Source organism: Chanodichthys erythropterus, chromosome 17 (genome assembly GCF_024489055.1).
Source record: "Chanodichthys erythropterus isolate Z2021 chromosome 17, ASM2448905v1, whole genome shotgun sequence".
In the NCBI taxonomy this organism is placed as follows: Eukaryota; Metazoa; Chordata; class Actinopteri; order Cypriniformes; family Xenocyprididae; genus Chanodichthys; species Chanodichthys erythropterus.
This window is the reverse complement of record NC_090237.1, coordinates 15,497,493-15,520,218: the sequence shown is the minus strand read 5'-3', so window position 1 is coordinate 15,520,218 and position 22,726 is coordinate 15,497,493.

Below are 22,726 nucleotides of genomic sequence, written 5' to 3'. Positions count from 1 at the left end.
ATACCCACACAATTATAGCTGCATTATTTTTCAAATTGACTTTATCATAGACTATAATATGCATAAGCAGAAAACACAAATAAAGCGAGTATTTCTTTTATAAGCCAAATTTGAAAATATGGCACAATCTAGTAAAAAATGGTAAAAATGTAAAATTTGAAGCCTTGCCGATAGAATGAATGCCTATTTGCAAATATTGTATCATTTTATAGTCAAATGGCCCTGGGTTAAAAAATTGCAGTTTTAATGGGTTTCAATGTGGACATTTTTGTCCTTAAGGTCCTAAGTGTGAGTATTTTTTGTACAGAGGGTAAAATTGATTTTTTGAAGGAAATGAGGGTAAAATATTAAAATTCCAATAAAAATAAACACCTGAGCCAAAATTCATGTAGATGGCATTAACAAAGGCACACTTATAACAAAAACAAAACTGAAATGGACAAAAATGTCCATAAGGATGCACAAGGGTTAAACTTTTTATGTAGCCACGCAACAATAATTTCAGCATGCATTCACTAAATACACAGATTTTTCGAACGGATGCTTCACCTAAAATGCACCGCAATGCAAGTGATGCAAGCCAAATGCACCGTTCTATTGAAAATGATTGTATGTAGGCTATTTCTGCCATACCAAACTGCAATGAAGCAACTGGTCTGACTGGGGCGTCACTCTTCCTCACACACGGCATGTGTTTTTGTTCTCAGGTGGGTAATTTGCAGAAGGTGCAATCCTTTTTTTGTAATGTTGTATTAAGACGACAAAACTAAGGCCAAATGGCCTTTACTATTTAAGTTTGTATTCATAGTTTTACATGTTTTACAGTAAGCTGACTTAACTGTATTGTTATATAATTGTTGGCACTGACACTTATAAACACTAAATGGGTAAAAAAATTGCAATAAAAAGGCTTAGTTTTGGAGCCAAATGTTGGAGTTGGAACCAATACCTCTGTTTTTTTTTTTAGAAATAAAAGCCAAATGCTTGATCGTTTTACAGCCACATCATTTTCACTATGCATTATTTGTTTTGGTTGTTTTAAAAAAAATATCCGATTAATCGATCGATTAAGTGCTAGATTAATCGATTACAAAAAGAATCGATAGCTGCAGCCCTAAAGGAAATTTTTGCATAGTAAAATAAAACATGTAGCTGTAGTTTGCCTTTTGTTTAACAAATAATTTTGTCAAATATCTTAAAGGGTTAGTTCACCCCAAAATGAAAATTCTGTCATTAATTACTCACCCTCATGTCCTTCCACACCCGTAAGACTTTCGTTAATCTTCGGAACACAAATTAAGATATTTTTGATGACAGAATGCGGTCTCATTTCCTTCCATAGACTGCCTTTGTAACTACCACTTTGATGCTTCAAAAACTTCATAAAGAGATCGTAAAACTAATACATATGAAGAGCAGTTTAGTCCAAATTTTCTGAAGAGAATCGATCACTTGTTATGACAAACAGATTTAATTTAGCCCTTTACTCGCATGTAAACACGTTTGAGCTTCCAGAAGAGGTTTGCTCTTGTGCGTTATTCAAGTTAGGTTGAGCTTCTGCTTATGTTTGCTGATCAACATTTATATGGTCATCAAAAAGATCTTCATTTGTCTTCCAAAGATGAGTGTAAGTCTTTCGGGTGTGGAAGGACATGAGGGTGAGTAATTAAGGACAGAATATTCATTTTGGGGTGAACTAACCCTTTAATCAAATTTAGTCTTTTGTTCTTCCCTCAGTTCTACTGCTTAATATTTTGGTGGAAACCATGATAATTTTTTCAGGATTCTTTGATGAATAGAAAGTTCAAAAGAACAGAAATTCTTTCTATTATATTTTGTTACAGCAAGATCAGTATTGGTTATTGTAAAACCAACAGACAAACACAGAATGCTGACAAAAACTCCCTTAAAAATGTGAACTACTATAATTATTTGGATTTTGCTATAATAAAGCATCCGCTAATAACTTAAAAGTAAATGTAAAGTGTACAGTGCATCTCAATTAAGTCTAGAGTAATGCATTTAGTGACCTAATGCAATCTTGTGAAATTCTCACTATGACCTTAATAAAAACAAGCCAAGAGAAATTACATATAGATATGGTTTTCAAATGGCAATTAGCATATAGGCCGCCTACGAGAAAATATCCATATAGTATCTAATAATGAAAAGCTTTAGTAGATGTTATGACATGAGCAAAGCAGTGGTCCGGTCTATAACAAACTCATGAACTTTGACACAATTTGGCTCATCATTTAAACTAAAACGAATCTCAAGAGACAACATAAACCTTTTTTTTTTATTTGTGCCAAGTTTGAGGTTTGTTTACTACTTAGTACTGATATTTATCCTTGAGGGCACTTTTACAGTTTTGCAGTAGCATTCATTTTGATTGATGCAGTTGGCTTTACAAACGGTATCCTCTTATCGCTAAGCATTCACTTACTGAATGTTGAAAGACATTTTGCATAAACTCAAAAGTCCCAGATGCTAATTATCAACTGTTGATGCACTTCACCAAAAAGTTCTCAAGTGATGGCCTTGTCTTTTTATCCTCATACAGTAAAACATAATGTTTTATATCGTAAAAAGCCCAAATAACATGAAGAGAATAATGCTTTGCTTCCACTTTGCATGAATTTGTGTTCTTGAGTGATTATTTATGTCACTCACAGTACTGTCATCAGTCAGCATCTCAAAAGGCTTTAATTGCACAGAATATCACTTCATTTCATCATTCAGATGCATTTTAAATATAGTTTCAAAAGTCCAAATGCTTCATGCAAAACTGAGCTGACCATTTTGTAGTATCTTAGCAACAGCACGAGCATCTGATCTTTTCCAATGAAAAGCTCTAAGCACCAGGTCAGGGGGTCTTTTCAACAGTAAATAACACTTTAGTCCCTGCCCTGGCAGCAGAAAATATATTTTGTAAGATAAATGCTTGTGAGATTTCACGTCTTATCGGCGAGCCGATTGGATGAGAGAGTCTCGAGGCAGTGCTATTTCACAGCAGCTGACACTGACATAAGTGTTGAAAATCAGCAGCGGTCTTTTTCTTCTCTTTTGCCGTTGACAAAAGTGTTGCCCTGCCCGGTTTAATTCAGTTTGGGAGGGAGAGAGAGAGAGTAAAAGTCGAAGCATTCTCACAGGACGAAAGGAGTGGTCTCGGGCCAGATGGCTGCCCTACAGCTCTGGACTCAATACCTAGCCCTTGATAGAGCAGACAGGCCAGTACACTCTTCAAAAAGGCCTGAAAGAAAATACAGGCAGAAAAGACTAGCCTTTCCAAAACTTTAATTACCCAACTGTCTGTTGTTGCTTTTCACTGGTGATCTCTGGACTGCCCACCCCTCCTAAAAGCACACTGAACCCCAAGAGGATCCAAAACACAAGACACAATGCAAGAGGGGAAAAATGAGTCAGGAAAAAGGGAAAGAGGCGATGGAATAGATGGGGAAAAAAAAAAAAACACATGCACACACAAACACTAATACACACACATAAAAGATATGCAAATGCATGTGTCTGGGGCGACAGGCATTAACTAGCATTGGTGCCATCTATTTTTAACTGTTGTCTCTTTGCAGTGGGAGGAAGGTGTGTGATAACTTCCTTAAGCCCGGCTTAAAAGAGCAACGCAGTCAGGATGAGCGCTTCTTCCAGAAATATGCCACTTACCACAGGCACAAAGGAGACGGAGCAGTCTAAAAAAGGTGCTAAGAGACAGCTATTGTAAAAATAAGCTTCTATGAAATCCTGACAGCGTGATGTCTTAATAAAGAGCAGAGAAGAACTCTGTGGTAAGAGAAAAAGCTGATTAAAGCAAGAGCTGACCAAGCTAAAAGTATAGAGATATGTAGAACTACATATTTTCAATATTAACTAGTCAGTGGGTTGCCTTAATGACTTGTTGACCTTCTAATCTTGCTCAGATGTGTTGCTTATGGGGCATTTACATAAGATGCACTCCTGTGTACAAAAAGAGAGATGGAGCACAAAGAAATGGGACAGAACACAGCTGTCTTTTAAAATTTTTAACTTTACATACGCCTTTAATAAATGCTCACCGTGGGATGTTCAAAAACTTCGCAAGATGCGATTCAATGGCCAAAAACATCTAAATGTGCATGGCTGAAGTAGTGGGATGTATTTTAAATCGCAAATTCTCTGAGAGGGTTTTAGTGTGCAAACCATCTAACAAGATGCTGTCAGCAAGCTACAGTAAGCAAAGTGCCGCTACTGAAAATTTCAACACTTAGAAAAACTAATTGACCTCATTAATCAATTGGTGACTAGTTTTGAGGTACCCAACATACAATGATCCCCTAGCGAGATGGTATGTATATATATATATTAAATATATTTAAGAAAATGTGCAAATTAGCAAATACATTTAAGAAACAGGGATACTTTTGAGAATATACAGTACCGCTCAAAAGTTTAAGGGTCATTAAGACTTTTTAAAAATAAAGAATACTTTTATTCAGCAAGGATGCAATACATGCAATACGTTTTGTTCACGTAGAACAAAAACAATTTAAAACAATTTTAATAATATATGATAAGATCTCAGAGTTAAACTGTGTCAGAAAAAAATTAATCTTAATTATGTCAGATAACACTTAAAGGTGCAATGTGTAAGTGTCACAAACTCGGTCTCTGTGGCTCCCTCCGATCGCCACCTGAGGGCACCCTCACCCGAGTACTAACTGTTCCTGGACTACATTTCCCATACCCGTATCTGGACTGATTACACACTCACCTGATCCATATTCTCCGGACTATAAAAGACCCTCATGCCTCACAGTGCTTTGCAAAGTCTTGTTTTGCCCTGGCTGACATTTCTGCGCGTTTATCCCTGTGTATTGTTTTCCCGTGTATGACCTTGGACTACCTTATACTTTCGTTTACTGCCTGCTGCCAGCCCTGTGTTATCTCTGCCTGTTTTCTGGATTACCCTGTCTTGTCTGCCGCCTGCCCTGATTGTTTGCCTGGTGTTGATACTGATTACGTCTTGCCTCTGACACTGCTATTGCTGGTATTTGACCCCTGCCTATACGACAACGAATATTTAATAAAGCTGCAAATGGATCTCCCCGGGTCTGCCGCCTCGTTACAGAAGACTTCGCCTGACCACGATCCAGCAGCTATTCAACGTCTGTCTACGGAGTTATCAACTCAGGCCAGTGTGTTAGCTGTCCACCAGCAGCAGCTCACCTGTCTTACCTCTGTCACTGAGGAACTTGTCAAGACGCAACAAAGAATGCGACTCACCCACGCTGACGTAAGTCCGCCATTCACCACGCCACCCATGGCGGCGGTGTCACCCACAAACACCACCAGCAACCCACGCTTAACCTTCCCAGAGAAATACGACGGATCACCGGCTAGATGCAAGGGGGTCCTGTTACAATGCTCACTGTTCATCTCACAACAACCTGCTCTGTATCCTAATGACGTGAGTCACATCGCTTCTGTGTGCTCCCTACTGACGGGGAAAGCACTAGAATGGGCAACAACTGTGTGGAGTAATGGACAACCTTCGTTTTCATCACTGGAGGAGTTTCTGCAGCATTTCCGCGAAATCTTTGAACACGCCGAGGAGGGCAAAGAGGCCAGTGAGTTACTGCTGGCGCTTCGCCAAGGGAGACAGACTGCTGAGGAGTACGCTCTCACATTCCGCACTTTAGCTGCTCAAACTACGTGGGTGGATGACACGCTTAAACTGTTATTTCGCAAGGGGTTAAACACCTCCAGTCCGAGCTGGCTTGTCGCGACGAGGGTCGAACTCTGAACGGATTTATCGATCTGGCTATCCGCATTGACAACCTGGTTAGATAAGGACATTTTATGGATTTGAACTTTGCTAATTCTCATAACGTAGCCCTAATTCCGTGTGGTTCTGTATTGTCAGTAGCCATGCTAGAGGGGCGCCCCCTGGGGACTGGACAGGTTAACTACACCACTGACGACGTTTCACTGCAGATTGGATCTTTGCACAAGGAATCTATGCGCTTCTTCATCATCAACTCACCACAGAATACCATCATCCTCGGGTTGCCTTGGTTACGCCAGCATAATCCACAAATTTCCTGGGCAGACAACCAGATAACTCACTGGTCGGATTACTGTTGTCAGACCTGTCTCAAGTCTCCACAGCGCCAAAGCCCAACTAAACCCACTTCACCCACTGATAAACTACCCACTGAATATCTCGATCTCACCAAGGCCTTCAACAAGACCCAAGCCGCCTAACTACCACCACACCGCACCAGCGACTGTGCCATCGACCTCATTCCAGGTTCCAGACCTCCCAAGGGTCGTATCTTTCCTCTCTCTCAACCAGAATCAGAGGCTATGAAAAGTTACATCGAGGAGGAGCTAGCCAAGGGCTTTATACAACCATCGACTTCTCCTGCATCAGCGGGCTTCTTCTTTGTCAAGAAAAAGGACAGTGGCTTAAGACCCTGTATTGACTATCGTGGGCTCAATGACATAACACTTAAGTTTCATTATCCCCTGCCTTTGGTTCCTGCTGCCCTGGAACAACTACAAACCGCCCACTACTTCACCAAGCTTGATCTCCGAAGCGTATATAATCTCATCCGCATAAGGGATGGAGATGAATGGAAGACGGCCTTCTCCACCACCACTGGCCACTATGAATATCTGCCTTGTCAATAGTCCCTCCATTTTCCAAGCCTTCATTAATGACGTCTTCCGGGACATGCTCAATAAGTGGGTGATAGTGTATATAGATGATATGTGAATTCCACCAGACTTCAACATCCTTCCTGGGTTACGTCATCAGCACTGAAGGGGTAGCTATGGATGACAGCAAGGTCCAGGCAGTGGTAAATTGGCCATTACCAACCACGATCAAAGAATTACAACGCTTCTTGGGATTCGCTAACTTCTACAGACGCTTTATCCAGAATTTCAGCTTAATCGCCGCTTCACTCACCTCCATGCTCAGAAAGCGAAACACCAGGTAAACAATCAGGGCAGGCATCAGACAAGACAGGGTAATCCAGAAAACAGGCAGAAATAACACAGGGCTGACAGCAGGCAGTAAACGAAGGTATAAGGTAGTCCAAGATCATACACAGGAAAACAATACACAGGGATAAACGCTCAGAAATGTCAGCCAGGGCAAAACAAGACTTCGCAAAGCACTGTGGGGCATGAGGGTCTTTTATAGTCCGGGGAATATGGATCAGGTGAGTGTGTATTCAGTCCAGATACGGTGTATGGGAACCGAGTTTGTGACGGTAAGAAATTTGCAGCAAAATATTCAAAAACCACTAGGCCAGTGTTATATATTTTGTTCACTTGAGTACTTACAATATCCAAAATGTTTCAAACTATTTGTAAATCATGAGAAAATTTCAATTTTAACCAAGGCTCTGGGATGTGTGAGGAGTCGCCTGTCAATTGCGTCATATCGGTGTTACCCTCGGTTTCCGGCTTTATTTTGTAGAAACCATGGAAACACCAAAGACGCCTTAATATATTACACGTTTTAATAGACAAGGGAACAACTGTTTTGATACATTTATAGACAGAAAATGAATTAGTGTTATATGGCTCAACACGTTTAGTCTTATTGTTCAAATCTAATTTTCTTGATTTTTTTGTGAGTACCATGCTTTGCCATGCCTCAGAGAAAAACACTATTTTGTCAAGTAGCTAACATAGCATAATCAGATGCAGCTTTATTTTAGTAACAGTAATACAGAATTTTCACAATCATACAATACGTTTTAAAATGAATTGCATGCCATTTATCAACACAAGCCATCCAGTATTTCATGTTACTCTAAAATTGATCTGTCTTACTGCAATGTGCAATAGTGTCTCACAGCAGCCGCCGAGCGAACGCACAGAGTAACGCTATAAAATAATTTTCAACATACTCAAATGTATCTAATATGATAAACAGAGCTGTGTTACCTCATACTCATGTCGGCGACTGTGGCATAATAAAAGTTCTGCTGCTCGTGAGGCGTGCGTTGTGCAGTTGCTCCAGCGGCCTCGTTCAGCTCCCACAACACTCGGTCCTGCTCTGCTTCATACTACAGTAACGTTAATAATCACATCTATGAACATGATTTCTGCCCGTGTCCTATTCCGATTATTTTCCACCGGTTGTGAGGTAAAGACCACATGTCCCAAGATTCCGCGCTCAAACTTGGCTTCATCAAGCTACGCCTTTGTTTTGAATAGGCCTCTAGCGGACAGAAAAAAAAACAGCAAAACATGGTCAGGTCAAAGTGTCTGAAAAATTTTTGGTTCCAAATTTTTATAAATTTTATTGGAAGTCCACTGTATGAAGAATTTTTGGGTATAATATGTCACAGTTTACTTCATTTTGCTATCCTCACTTACATAAATAAACTATAGAGTCCTCCACCCACTAGTAACAATATATCAAAAAATATAAAAAATGTCTGAATAATTTTTGGCTTGACTGTATACATTAATGAACAGCACATAAAAGGTAATTAACATATATCATTATAATCTTAAGTGCCAACATTAACTATGAGCCCTAAAAATAATTTTTTTACATTCAATTTTATTTTCACAGACCCCCTAGCACTGTCTTGTGGTACCCTGGGATTACCAGACCCCAGTTTAATGACTTCTGAATGAGTTGATCACTGTGACCCAACAGTCTGAACGAACAGGTCGCCTGTGCTTCATATTCCCTGTAAGCAACATTGTAAGCAATATTCTGCCATATGGATAAGTATTATCTGTTCAGCACTCAGATCAGGGAGGAGAAAGGTAATAGGCACAAGGGGGCATATGGCCAGGTTTAGAAAGCAGGCTGAAACCGAACCGTACGTCTTCTGTCTCACGCCCAACGACTCCTTCCATGAAACAGATACAACAATCGTCCAAAAAATGCTGCATACCTGATGATGCATGTCGAGAGGAATCCGAGACCTAATACAGCACCACCCTGCAAATGACCTCACATTCATTGTCTGTCAGGTGTTAAAAGATACATTGCAGGAACACGGCGCCAAACTCCCCCCGTCAAAAAAAAAAGAAAAGAAAAAAAGTACAGATGAGATAAGCACATAAGTTGTGTTTGTTGTTGTTTCTACTAAACATGCCAACACTAGGGAACAGCAGGCAAAGTGTGTCTCTTCTTCTCATGGTTGAGCATATGGCAGTTATAGTGAACAAACAAACAAACACAGGAAGCAACACACAAGTGTGATCGCAGGATGGAAGTGCTAGTGACTTCTCTTTATATTTGTGTTGAATGGTTGTTGGGGTGCCTGGGGAGAGAGACATGTCAGGCTGACAGCAAGCAGGACAGGCTGCTTAAACCAGTGAAAGGAAGAAAAAGGAAAGCAGGAGGGGGAACAATGATCAGCTTCATATGGGGAAGACATCTTGTGGCTTTGCACAGCCGGGCCAGCTCACAAAGAGAGCCATTGTTCCTGCGCAGCCACCTCTGTGCCTCTCTGTTCTGAGACCAAGCCGTACGGGGCCTGTACGGGGCCGCTCCAACCTGCCCCGGACCCCACACGCCTCCGCTGCTCCCGCCGCTCCTCTTCTAAAGTTTCATGTCGTTTGAGCTTATCATTTTTAGAGTTTTTACCTTTGTGTATTGCAGGGCGCGTTCCGACACTGAATTAAGTTTCACGCCGACTCATAAGCAGACTCCGGCTCACGTTTCACCCGCAGATCGCTGACCGATGAGGATATGTTTAAGACAAACACACACAATGAAATCCTTGAGAAAAGAAGCGCAGGTCACATCCTGAGAGGGTCTAGCAGATATATGGCTTATGTTGCTTTGGCGGGCTCAGGATGAGAAGCAGAACGGAGGCCAACGACTAATTGAATAGATAAGATCAAAAGCTGGATGAGAGAATTCTTCCGAGCTAAAAGGCTGAAAGGAAACCAGGGGTAATGGAAAATGAGGATTTATCCCGCACTCTCTGAATAACAAAAGTATGAAAAACTAAATGGACTGACATCTCACACCAAGTCTATTACGTCCTCATGAACATAGATGGCTTTACTTAGCAAGCAAGTATGATTACAAACCCTGGCACTAAAGCAGATCCAAGCGCATGGAAGTGGAATCAGGCCACATTCCATCAGTGTTCGTGGAACTGTTTTGCCTCCTAAACCGCAAGCTTACAAAATAGTTTCTCAATCCCACAGTGCTCGTTTAACATTTATACCACACATGTCTCAACAAACACAGAGGAAGACAGACCGACTTCTGTTTAAAGAGATCCTATTTTTCTTTCCTTCCTATTTTTACAGTACATGCAACATCCCTTCCTTCCCAAATACTCTATACATCTCATAATATACTACAAATATTTAGTTTTGGACAAACCTAACATATACAACAAACCAACCCAAACAATCAGACATGGGCCAAATATAACCACGCATTCAGACACTAACTCAAGTACACACACACTAACATGGGTAAGGTCACTCCATACTTTCTATTAGTGTAACATGGACTCGCTGCCCCTAGGCATCCGCTCAGAGACTATAATAATCTTGTTTATTAGCAGACGAAATAAGGAACCATCTGACAAGCCTAGCACCCAACTGCCGGGTCAAGAGGGGTTATTCTGTCTGTTTCTTCTTATTTTCACCTCTTTCTATTACTCTATCTTTATTACCTCTCTTTCTTTCCTCACGGCTTTATTCAGCCAGCTCCCATCTTCCAAGCCTGCTTGCTCACCCTTATTCATGGTCGGAACGCCAAGGACAGCGAAGGTCAGGCTGCTTTGGATGGAGAGCCGGTGGTCTCTCAGCAGAGGTCATTAATGTACAGCTACTGCAAAGCTTCGCACCCAGAGAAGCAGACTAGAGGGAGTTCGCCCAGTGTACTAATGCACTGTACCACGGCACACTGCAACAGGGTCCCTTGCAGAAAGCTAAAGGGGAGTGGGAGTGTATCAGAGCAGACAATTTATCTAGGTTAGCAGCCGAATGGTTGATATGGGGTTATTTGTACAATCTGAAGGCTCAACTGTGAAATTCATCACCATCTCTCTACCATGTTTGAGCTGCTCTTCTAATTAGCTTTCAGACACTATTTAAGAGCTCGTTTTGGCATATCACTTTATCAGCCCCGGCTTGAGGGATTCATTAAAGCCATAAAAATGTTTCTGAAATCACCTCGTCCAACTCCACACTGCAACAAAGTCTGAATGCAGATGATGCCATGCTGACAAAAAGCATTTAACTTAACTTAGTCTAGCATTAGTCTCTCTATTTTTCACTTTCCCTCCCTCTGCTCATCCGTAGTGTAGGCCTTTCTCACAGTATGCATCTCATACTTTAGTACACTCTGCCCTCTGCAGAGATATTGGCTGATTTGCCTTGACTAATTGCCTTGACAATCAATCTTCGATTAGAAAAGAAAAATCCAGACACCTGAGCTGGATGTGGCTACACAGTATGCTAAGTGTAGTTCTCTACAGTGTTTGGTCTTGGGTCTGTTTGATGTCAAGTTTCTGTCTATTTGGGACAGTGATATAATCAGATGTTTTCTGAACTTGTGTTCAGTTGCTTGGTTCTGAAAATGATGAAAAAACATAAGTAAATGTGTTGAAAAAATTTCAACATCAGAATTGCCCGATAAAGGCTTAAAATGTAATCATCGGCATCGCTCGATATGAAAAATGATGCCGACAAGATAACATGTTGATTATGAGCCTGCGATAACTCATGTGCAAGAAGTGCTAGCGGTAAGATCACGTCAGCAGTGTGGTCATTATTGAAGTGAACTTTTGCATATACGGTGATTAGATTCACTGTTTTGGATTGTTGATTTGAACTTGAGCGCATAAGTAGAGAATGTGTCCGGTGACGCGTCCAGTGTGCGAATACCCGCCAACAGTCACTGGCGTGTGCGGTACCTCTGCAGTAGAAACAGCAGCTCCCCCAGGTCCTAGTGGCTGCCTGGTAAGAAGTTTTATTTATTTAGGGGGCGCTTGTGGACTACTTGTTAGACTAATAAAATGAAAAGTAAATGAAATATGCAGTTAAAAATAATAATACACAAGTTTCTTCTGTTTTTCTGAATAAATAAAGCAGTGATTGATATCATAAAATGACAAGTCTGATTTGATTTAATGGTCAGAAACTATAGCCTACGTGAAAAATAACATTATATATACACCGATCAGGTATAATGACCACTGACAGGTTAAGTGAATAACATTTTATCTCTTCATCACGGCACCTGTTAGTGGGTGGGATATATTAGGCAGCAAGTGAACATTTTGTCCTCAAAACTGATGTGTTAGAAGCACGAAAAATGGGCAAGCGTAAGGATTTGAGCGAGTTTGACAAGGGCCAAATTGTGATGGCTAGATGACTGGGTCAGAACATCTCGAAAACTGCAGCTCTTGTGGGGTGTTCCCAGTCTGCAGTGGTCAGTATTTGTCAAAAGTGGTCCAAGTGGATCATGTTTTCTTTTACATCACATGAATGGCCAGGGGCATGTGCGTCGCTTACCTGGGGAGCACATGGCACCAGGATGCACTATGGGAAGAAGGCAAGCTGGCTTAGGCAGTGTGATGCTTTGGGCAATGTTCTGCTGGGAAACCTTGGGTCCTGCCATCCATGTGGATGTTACTTTGACACATAGCACCTACGTAAGCACTGTTGCAGACCATGTACACCCTTTCATGGAAATGGTATTCCCTGGTGGCTGTGGCCTCTTTCAGCAGGATAATGCACCCCGCCACAAAGCAAAAATGGTTCAGGAATGGTTTGAGGAGCACAACAACGAGTTTGAGATGTTGACTTCAAATTCCCCAGATCTCAATCCAATCAAGCATCTGTGGGATGTGCCGAACAAACAAGTCTGATCCATGGAGGTCCCACCTCACAACTTACAAGACTTAAAGGATCTGCTGCTAACATCTTGGTGTTAGATACCACAGCATACCTTCAGGGGTCCAGTGCAGTCCATGCCTCGATGGGTCAGGGCTGTTTTGGCAGCAAAAGGGGGACCAACACAATATTAGGAAGGTGGTCATAATGTTATGCCTGATTGTTGTATATCATTTTTATCTGAGGGTAAATGCTGCATCCTTCAACTGAAGTCACGCCACCCACACTTCATGTGTTGACAACTCCATTGCTGTAGACCATCTACAAATGTTAAATCCACAAATAAAATATTTAGGTTACAACTGCATCTGTCTGATTTTTTTTTTTTTTTTTTTTAGCAGTGATTGACTTCATTATTGTTATTTTCAAAGCTTTCAATATACTGTACTCTTATTATAAAAAGATCAATGTTAACATTTATTTAGCTCTTACAAGTAACATTTTGTTTAGGAGACCTCAGAACTCTGAAAATGGAATGAAAAAATACAGTTTTTGCTATTTTATAAATAATTTATTTAGTATAAATGCTGATGGTTTGAAAAAAAACCTGTTAAAATGCAATTATTAAAAAATTATAAATTAGTTACAAAAAATGCTAATTATTATTAATATTATAATTATTATTACAAATGCGTGTGTAGTTTGATCCTGGATCAACATCTTTTGGCAAACTCTTACTGTTAATTAGCTCTAAAACCAGTCTTAAGATTAACCAAACAGGAATGCTGATCCAAAACCAGCAAGAAACTTAACCTACCAAAATAATGGTCAATCTACAGTAAGTACAGTGGTAAACAGCTGCCACTAGTACTCAAAGTGTTATTCACATAGATGAAGCAAATGCACAGCGGTTCAGAGGCGAATAATACAATGTAAAAAGAGACCTGCGGGGGCTGAGGGAGGGAGGTAGAAGCGATCAAACCAAGTGTGAAAACAGCATAATTGACATCAAACAGCTTCAGGATTCAGCAAGTTCAAAAATGCTGTGGTCTGACCCAAGAGCTTGAAGATGATTTCACAGCAAATCCATTGTGTTTTATTTATTTTAAGATTCCACTGTTCATAGATGAAAGCAGACAACCTTTTATGACGATCCAGCGGTATATTTTTAACAGTCCTTAATTTGGCGAGACCTTCAGATGATTTGCAGATGGAAGTGCTTAGTCCAAACGCCTGTCTGTCATTAACACAAATTGTCTGTAATATTTGTAGAAGTCAATTTTTTGTAGCTCTATGTCTCTCATCACACATTCTGCACACCTCAGCGGCCTCCAGCCTAAGAGGAGACTGTGAGCGGTTCAGCTTTCTGCACTGACCTTGTGACCCTGCTGCAATTAAAATAAGGCTCTCTCTTTCCTCTACTCACACTCATCAAAAGGAGCTCCTGACTCAAGGTCAGCCCACAAGCTGCTGTTTTCTGAATGAGTGCACCGGGCTTGTGGCACTGACAAGAGTAGCCGTGTGGAGAAACATTTGGGGTTTGTTATTTCTGAGTGTGTCATGAGCAATTAAACAGCATCTAGGACAATTGTTGGGAAGTAACTACTAAAAGTAGCGATGCTACTAATTTAATCACACTTTTAGTAGAATGTCAGTAACTCAGATATTTTGTAAAGTGTAGCTTTTCCATTAAAGGTAGGGTAGGCAATTGCAGAGAGGCTAGCAATAGCAAGTCAGCTTTGAAAGCATGCGATCCCACCCTCCCTTCAGAGCCCTTCAAAAAGTCACGCCTCCTTCAAAACACATGAATGCTACACAGCAGATTCTGCAAAGCACCAAGATTCAACCAGTATAACAAAAAGTGTTTATAAAACAAACTGCCTACCCTACCTTCAACAATTATTTTTTTCCCTAACAAGTAGCAGTGCAGCCACAGCTTTATAGCTATCCGCTGCAACCAAAGAGGATAGAATGGGTAAATTTGGTCAGTCAGTTTTGTACAGTATATTGCTCATGTGCAGGATGTGAATGGTCACAATGTCCACAGAATTATTTCAAAGCACAGTGAGACCACTACCATGCAGAATGTAAAGTGCTGTGGCTGGTCTAGGAAGACTAGTGAGCATTTTAACAGGATGATGAAAATCCCTTGAATGTGGGACCACCTCAAAATAGCTTCTAAAGACCTGGATAAGACCTCCAACCTCCAACTTTATCTTGAACTATAAGCCAATGGCTATAACAGGCTGGACTGAGAGATTGTGTACCAGTAGAGAAACCATTTATTAGTTTTATCTACTGCAAAAAACACCCCGCATTTGCCAAAGAACATAAGGACCGGAGTCCTTGTGCAGTCCGAATTTAACAATCCAGCATTAGATGGTGTCAGGTATGTTTGTAGATGACTGAATTGTTTTAATGCCAACTGCATGCATCCATTAAGCATGGCAGGGGAAACATAATGGTGTTGGGAACGCTTGTCTGCAGCAGGTGTTGGAAGGATTTACAAATTTGCTGGCACTTTGAAAATGGAACAATACTTGGGAATCCTGCTGAACACAATGTAGCCAAGTATGGAGGATCTGTTTGGAGATCAAATGTGTATTTTCCCGATCATGATAACGATCCAAAACACACTGCGCATGCAACAACGTTGCGTGCAATGAAAGTGTCTCCCCTCAGAATTACGAAGACCTTAGAGCCATTGAAAACCGTTGTGAAATTATAAGCATGAATTGTGATAAATCATGCAAGTCTTCCAATGAGGCTCAACTGTGGGAAGAACTTGAGAAAGATTGGAAAGAAGTTTAGCATGACACATGCTCAAAGTTTAGTGAGTCAATGCCCAGGAGAATGGCTGCTGTAATCAAAAACAAGAGAGCACCAATAAAATATTAATAACATATTACATTGTAGTCAATGTATGCTTTATTTACTGTGGTCTTTTTGTTTTTCTATGCTTTTTCTGCATGATATAATAAAATTCATATTTAATTATATGCTGGAGTTTGCAGAAGTGTCATTAAATGCAAATATCCCCTATAGACATCACTTAAAGTCACAATTACAACTAATAAAGTAGCAAAAGTAAGATACAAAGTCAAAGTGTGAGATAAAGTCACAATTGTAAAATACAAAGTGACTAAAGCTCTTTTGTTGCCTGTACCTCAGCATTTCTGGTGGTGAACTGCTATTTTTCATATAAATAGAGCAACATTCTCATTAATGGTCCTAAAGTTTGTATGTCAGCATATGTGTGTGTGTGTGTGTGTGTGTGTGTGTGTGTGTGTGTGTGTGTGTTGAGCAGCTAGTGGTGGTTCAGCTGCTGTTTCAAGACTGATGAGTAGAGGATATTAACAGCTGCGTGCAAACACAAGTTTTGTATTCTATCCATGTGCCAAATATTTGTTTACACACATAGCTATTAAAGGCATCCAATTGATGCCTGCAAATATCAGTAATGGATAGGCACAAAAAAGCACATACTTACATCTGAATGAGGACTTTGTGCTTCGTGCCACAAAACTGGTTGGTGCAAATTTCAATTAACCCCTGAAAACAAAACAAAAAACAAAACATTACTTCGAAATGAGTCTGAAGTCACAGTCATTAATTCACACAGTGAGCTGTATAGATTTTCAGTGAACACTCTTCTCAGTTGCACTTTGTTATTCTAGTTAAAAAATGGTTTTAACTCCATGGCCCTGTTTACAACTGGTATTAAGATGTGTTTTGGTCGATCGGATCACAAGTGGATGACGCTAAATACAGGTTTAAATGGGGTGTGAAATGTTTTGAGCTTGTCCATCTTCGACTATTTCCAGAGGTAGCTGAATACGCATTACTCGTGTGGTCAAATTAGCGTTACGATCAGCGCAAAAGACCGCCTATTGGCCTAATGTGTAAACATTATGGAAAGCGCGCCAGCCAGACAGGATTTAAACTGTCGGCTGAAGACCCGAGTTTGGTTTGAAAATGGAAAACGTACCAAGCATATTGTTCTCTCACCATTCCTGATTTCTAACACACACTCACCGCATTCGGCATGGTCTTGCATCTGTCAGAGCAGAAACGAAAGCTGATGCTCTCTGTGTTTTTTCGTTGTCTCTGGACACATTCATATGTAAATTGCACAAGCTTATTTTGTCCATTAGATTGAAAGATCTGGAAAAAGCTGATACATTTACCCGCCCATAGACCCTCCCCTCAAAGAAATCAGAACAGAAGTGGTTGAAAGTGGACAAAAGAGACGGCTTGAAACACCAGGTGAAAATGGGCATGTGTCTCCCTTGTCTACTTATGATCCAATCGACCAAAACCGCATCTTAATACCAAGTGTAAACAGGGCCCTTGTTTTTAACACATGTGATTATATGGCAACTACTTCTGTTGCAAACACACTAAAGAAAACTACAGCCTTAAAAGTGTGGTAAATACTCTCTAGCATGCCAACTTCCCTTAAGCAGACCTGCAGCAGACCGTAGTACCCACCAGAAACACGTACACTCTTATTGTTACCATTATCTTTACTGTTATTCCCCTTTGCCAGTGCAAACACATTCCACCCATTCCTGGCCTGTGCACTATTGGTTGAAAGCTGGACTCCTTCAAAGACAGATTTCTCATTTACGATCAACTTTTTCCTTGAATTTTTAAGACAAAGCAGCCAATTCCGGGCATGCAGTCAAACAATGGAATCGAAAAAAAAAAGTTTTTCTCCAACACACACGCTCCTGTTGCATTAGCTCACTGTTTTCTTTTATTGCACTTGAATATTTTTTAATTCTGTTGGCTTTTACGGTAAATGGCCTTAATTATGACCCTGCGTTCCAAGCGATGGCAAAATAAGCAGAGAGCTATTAACGTGTGGCTCCTGTATGCCTATTAAACAACATGCATCTAGGCAGGCTAGTCTCTCTTTTCCTACCTGTGCACAGCAAGCTTGAAAGCAGCCTTTTAGGCAGTCTATTTGTGTTCTGTGTTAAGAGCTTTAATTTCTTTAGTTTGGCAGGTCATGGTGAGCTGCTCATGGTTCAACCCTGTTTGACTGTGAGGCACGAGAAATAAGGAACAAGCAATGCAAAAACTGACAGTAACTAGCTTATTAATGGGCGGCTTATATTTTAATGCGCATAAAAAGCAATTATTGACTGCAGCGAGAGGGAATTATCACATAAATGGAATATGACACACTGGTAATTAAACAAGTTTTCCATAAATGACTATCTAATTCAAAATATTGAACTACTGTATTCTCGTGCAAATACAATATTTCAACAATCTGAAGGACATGCATACTCAAGATACTTCCTAATCAAAGACATAAGTTGTCATAACTTTAATAACATCTGATGTTCCAGTACATACTTTGATCATGCATGCTGTGAAAATATATAACACACTCCATTGACTACTGAAAGAACAATGCAAACCATGTTGTCTGTTGCTTTAAAAATGTTCTGTGCTCGAAGTAGTTGTAATTTTATCTTTCTCTCATCATTCAAATATTTCCTCTGGGGTGCTCATATTACAGCAAAAACCTTGCTGATTATGATGGATTAGAAAATTGTCCATGATCCGTTTCATTTATTTAAGAAAAAAACATAAAAAAACTACCTTGATGATGGCAAAAAGCTCTCAAGGATAAACTTGCCTGCAGCATGAATGGTGGGATCCCCCAAAACATTTCAAAAGACAAAGAGCAGAAAGCAGAATGTATGGACTAGGTTTTTTTTCCCCCACAATGATTCAGCCTCAGTAGTAAAAATAGTTTATTTCAAAAAGTATTTTATATGGAATTTTATTTATTTATTTATTTTTTACAATTATAACCATTTGATTTCTTTTATTTTAAATGTAACATAATATTTAAGCTCATTGACAATGAAATACAAAACCTTTTTTTTTTACAAGAACAATTGGCTTTCTTTCTTCTGTGCAAGGTAAAGGAAGATATTTTTTAGACCAAAACATTTTTAGACAGTGTTTGGTCACTAAAATTGTTTAGTTAGCAACATGTTCCAAAATAACTTTTGTGTTTCTCAGAAGAAATAGTCAGAATTGTAATTTTTTTGGATGAAATATCCCTTTAACATGGGGCAACTGTGATTTTATGCAGATTCAGATTGGGGTCGGTGTAGCTTTTAAGATGGAGTGTTTGTTGACTGGATGTGGGCGCTACGGATGATTATGTGCTCTGGATCCCATCACAAAACCCACTGAAATAAACCAGACTTGATATGTGATTAATTATTTAACATTACGTATGTAATTAAGGGAAGGAATTAATTGAGGTGAGGATCATACTACAGTAGCCTCTCTCAGCAATTTCCGGGATTGGACTCTGATTATTGATTTATTTTTCTTTTTATGTCAAATTAGATGAAAGCAGAACCACCAATTGTTATTTTATCTATAAAGTTGGCATACGTTCTAAATACACAATCAAGGTGCACCAGGCAGTGCAATCATTCATTTACAGTAGCTATAGTTGCAGTATTCGTGAAGGTCAAAATAAATGAGGTGAAAAATAATAAACCACAATTGTGGACACTTCTATCCGGAGTTGAAATTTTCCAGAAGGACCCCCTGAGTTAACCAAAAAGCAGCTGGTAATTTTACAACATCATTTTAACCAAGGGTGAGGGAGAAAAACAGATGTGTTTGATTTAGATAGGATTAAAATTAAACTACAGCTATGAAACTAGAAACTGTGAAAACTAGTCCAGTCTGAATAGAGCTTTACACAGGTTTACAGAACATTCCTCCTCCCTGGTGGGTCACAGGTCATGGATGCTAATGTAGTGAATAAAATCCAACTGAACCCTTAATCATAGACAGTTAAGATAGCAATGAATAAATTTAAATATATAAAAATAAAACACAAATAAAACATCATCATTTAAAAGGAAGGAGAAAATAAACTTGCCATATCTTTTGTCAATTGAAGATCATATATCCAAACAAAATATACAGAGATAATTTATTTCTTGATAGAGGCTAGCCAAATTATGCCTTTATACATAAAAACATGGACAAAATTTTTAAATAGATACATTAAAAATACATTGTGTGATGAATTAAATGTATTTTTGTAAATGCAATTTTAAGGACATTTTGGTTTACTAAGTATTTTCTGAACATCTGTGGTGCTGATGGAGCTCTGCTGTACTGAGTAGTGTTTTATGACAGTAACTGGGCGTCATCCTACTGCTGCACTCCTCGCTCTCTGTCTCACTCTGCAGTCATCAGAGGCCCCTGAGAGATGGCAATTTTTTGTGAGTGTCCTCAAATGACCCGCCGTCCCATTTGCCTCCCTCCCTCTTTCTCTCTAGGCTGCTTCCTTTTTCTCTCTCAAATCATCCTCCATGCTCCCTTGCTTTCTGAATGTTTCCTCCTCCCTTTGGCCTGTGCTCTGTCCCTATCACTCTCTCTCTCTGTCGGTCTCCCTGAATCCACCTTTTCTACCCAAAAATAATTTATCATTCCCCTTGTACCTCACATCTTTTGGGGACTGTCCTCCAAAAGCTTTGAACGCTTATTTATTCTAAACACATCTCTGACCACCCTAGGTTGTGGTATAGTTTTGAATTTTTAATTTATTTTTTATTTTCAATTTGTGCTTTCAGTTCAGTTTAATTTTCAATAACACTTCACTATAGTTTCCTACATGCACCTATTTTTTTTTTGTTATTTTTAAAATGTATTTTCTAAATAAAAGCAAAAGTTTTTATTTTTACTCACATCAATTAAATACTTATGGGTCATCTAGTTTTATAATTATATCTAGATAATTTATAATGAAGGCAGAAGAAATAATTAAAAAATATATATTTAATTATATTTATTGAATTTTTTATTCTGTATTTAAAACTAAAATTAACATTTTATCTTGTTTTCTGTTTTCTAAGTTTCCAATAATTCCAATAATTATGCATATATACAGTTTCTCACAGAAGTGAGTACACCCCTCACATTTTTGTAAATATTTTATTATATCTTTTCATGTGACAACACTGAAGAAATGACACTTTGCTACAATGTAAAGTAGTGAGTGTACAGCTTGTATAACAGTGTAAATTTGCTGTCCCCTCAAAATAACTCAACACACAGCCATTAATGTCTAAACTGCTGGCCACAAAAGTGAGTACACCCCAAGTGAAAATGTCCAAATTGGGCCCAAAGTGTCAATATTTTGTGTGGCCACCATTATTTTCCAGCACTGCCTTAACCCTCTTGGGCATGGAGTTCACCAGAGCTTCACAGGTTGCCACTGGAGCCCTCTTCCGCTCCTCCATGACGACATCACGGAGCTGGTGGATGTTAAAGACCTTACGCTCCTCCACCTTCCATTTGAGGATGCCCCACAGATGCTCAAAAGGGTTTAGGTCTGGAGACATGCTTGGCCAGTCCATCACATTTACCCTCAGCATCTTGGAGGTGTGTTCGGGGTCGTTATCATATTGGAATACTGCCCTGCGGCCCAGTCTCCGAAGGGAGGGGATCATTCTCTGCTCATTCATGGTTCCCTCAATGAACTGTAGCTCCCCAGTGCCGGCAGCACTCATGCAGCCCCAGACCATGACATTCCCACCACCATGCTTGACTAGGCAAGACACACTTGTCTTTGTACTCCTCACCTGGTTGCCACCACACATGCTTGACACCATCTGAACCAAATAATTTTATCTTGGTCTCGTCAGACCACAGGACATGGTTCCAGTAATCCATGTCCTTAGTCTGCTTGTCTTCAGCAAACTGTTTGCGGGCTTTCTTGTGCATCATCTTTAGAAGAGGCTTCCTTCTGGGATGACAGCAATGCAGACCAATTCACACCTGCTCCCCATTCACACCTGAGACCTTGTAACTGTAACACTGAGTCACATGACACCGGGGAGAGAAAATGGCTAATTGGGCCCAATTTGGACATTTTCACTTGGGGTGTACTCACTTTTGTGGCCAGCGGTTTAGACATTAATGGCTGTGTGTTGAATTATTTTGAGGGGACAGCAAATTTACACTGTTATACAAGCTGTACACTCACTACTTTACATTGTAGCAAAGTGTCATTTCTTCAGTGTTGTCACATGAAAAGATATAAAATATTTACAAAAATGTGAGGGGTGTACTCACTTCTGTGAGATACTGTATATATTTTTGTTTTTTTCATTAATGATAACAGCACTAAATATTGTATTTTATTATATTTATAGTATTTTTTATTGTGTATTTAAAACTGAAATTAACATATTATTTTTTTTCTTTTTTCCCAAATGTTTCTAAATAATTATGCTTTATATATATATATATATATATATATATATATATATATATATATATATATACACATTTTATATGATTCTATTTTTATGTCTTCATTAACACTAACAGCACTATATATATTTTATTATATTTATATAAATATATATATTTATTTATTGTGCATTTAAAATTAAAATTGTAATTTTTTTCTGTTTTCCCAAATATTTCTAAATAATTATGCTTTATATATATATACACATTTTATATGATTCTATTTATGTTTTCATTAACACCAACAGCGCTATATATTATATTTTATTATATTTATAGTAATTTTTTATTGTGTATTTAAAACTAAAATGAACATTTTAATTTTTTTGTTTTCCCAAATGTTTCTAAATAATTATGCTTTATGAATTCTATTTTTGTTTTCATTAATGCTAACAGCACTATTATATTTTATTATATTTATAGTATTTTTTATTGTGCATTTAAAACTAAAATGAAAAAAAAAAAATTTTTTTAGTATTTTTAGTAATTTATTTTCATTTTTTATGTTTTATATTATATTTATATATTTTATATATAATACATTTTATATTAATTCTTTTTATTTTAATGAACT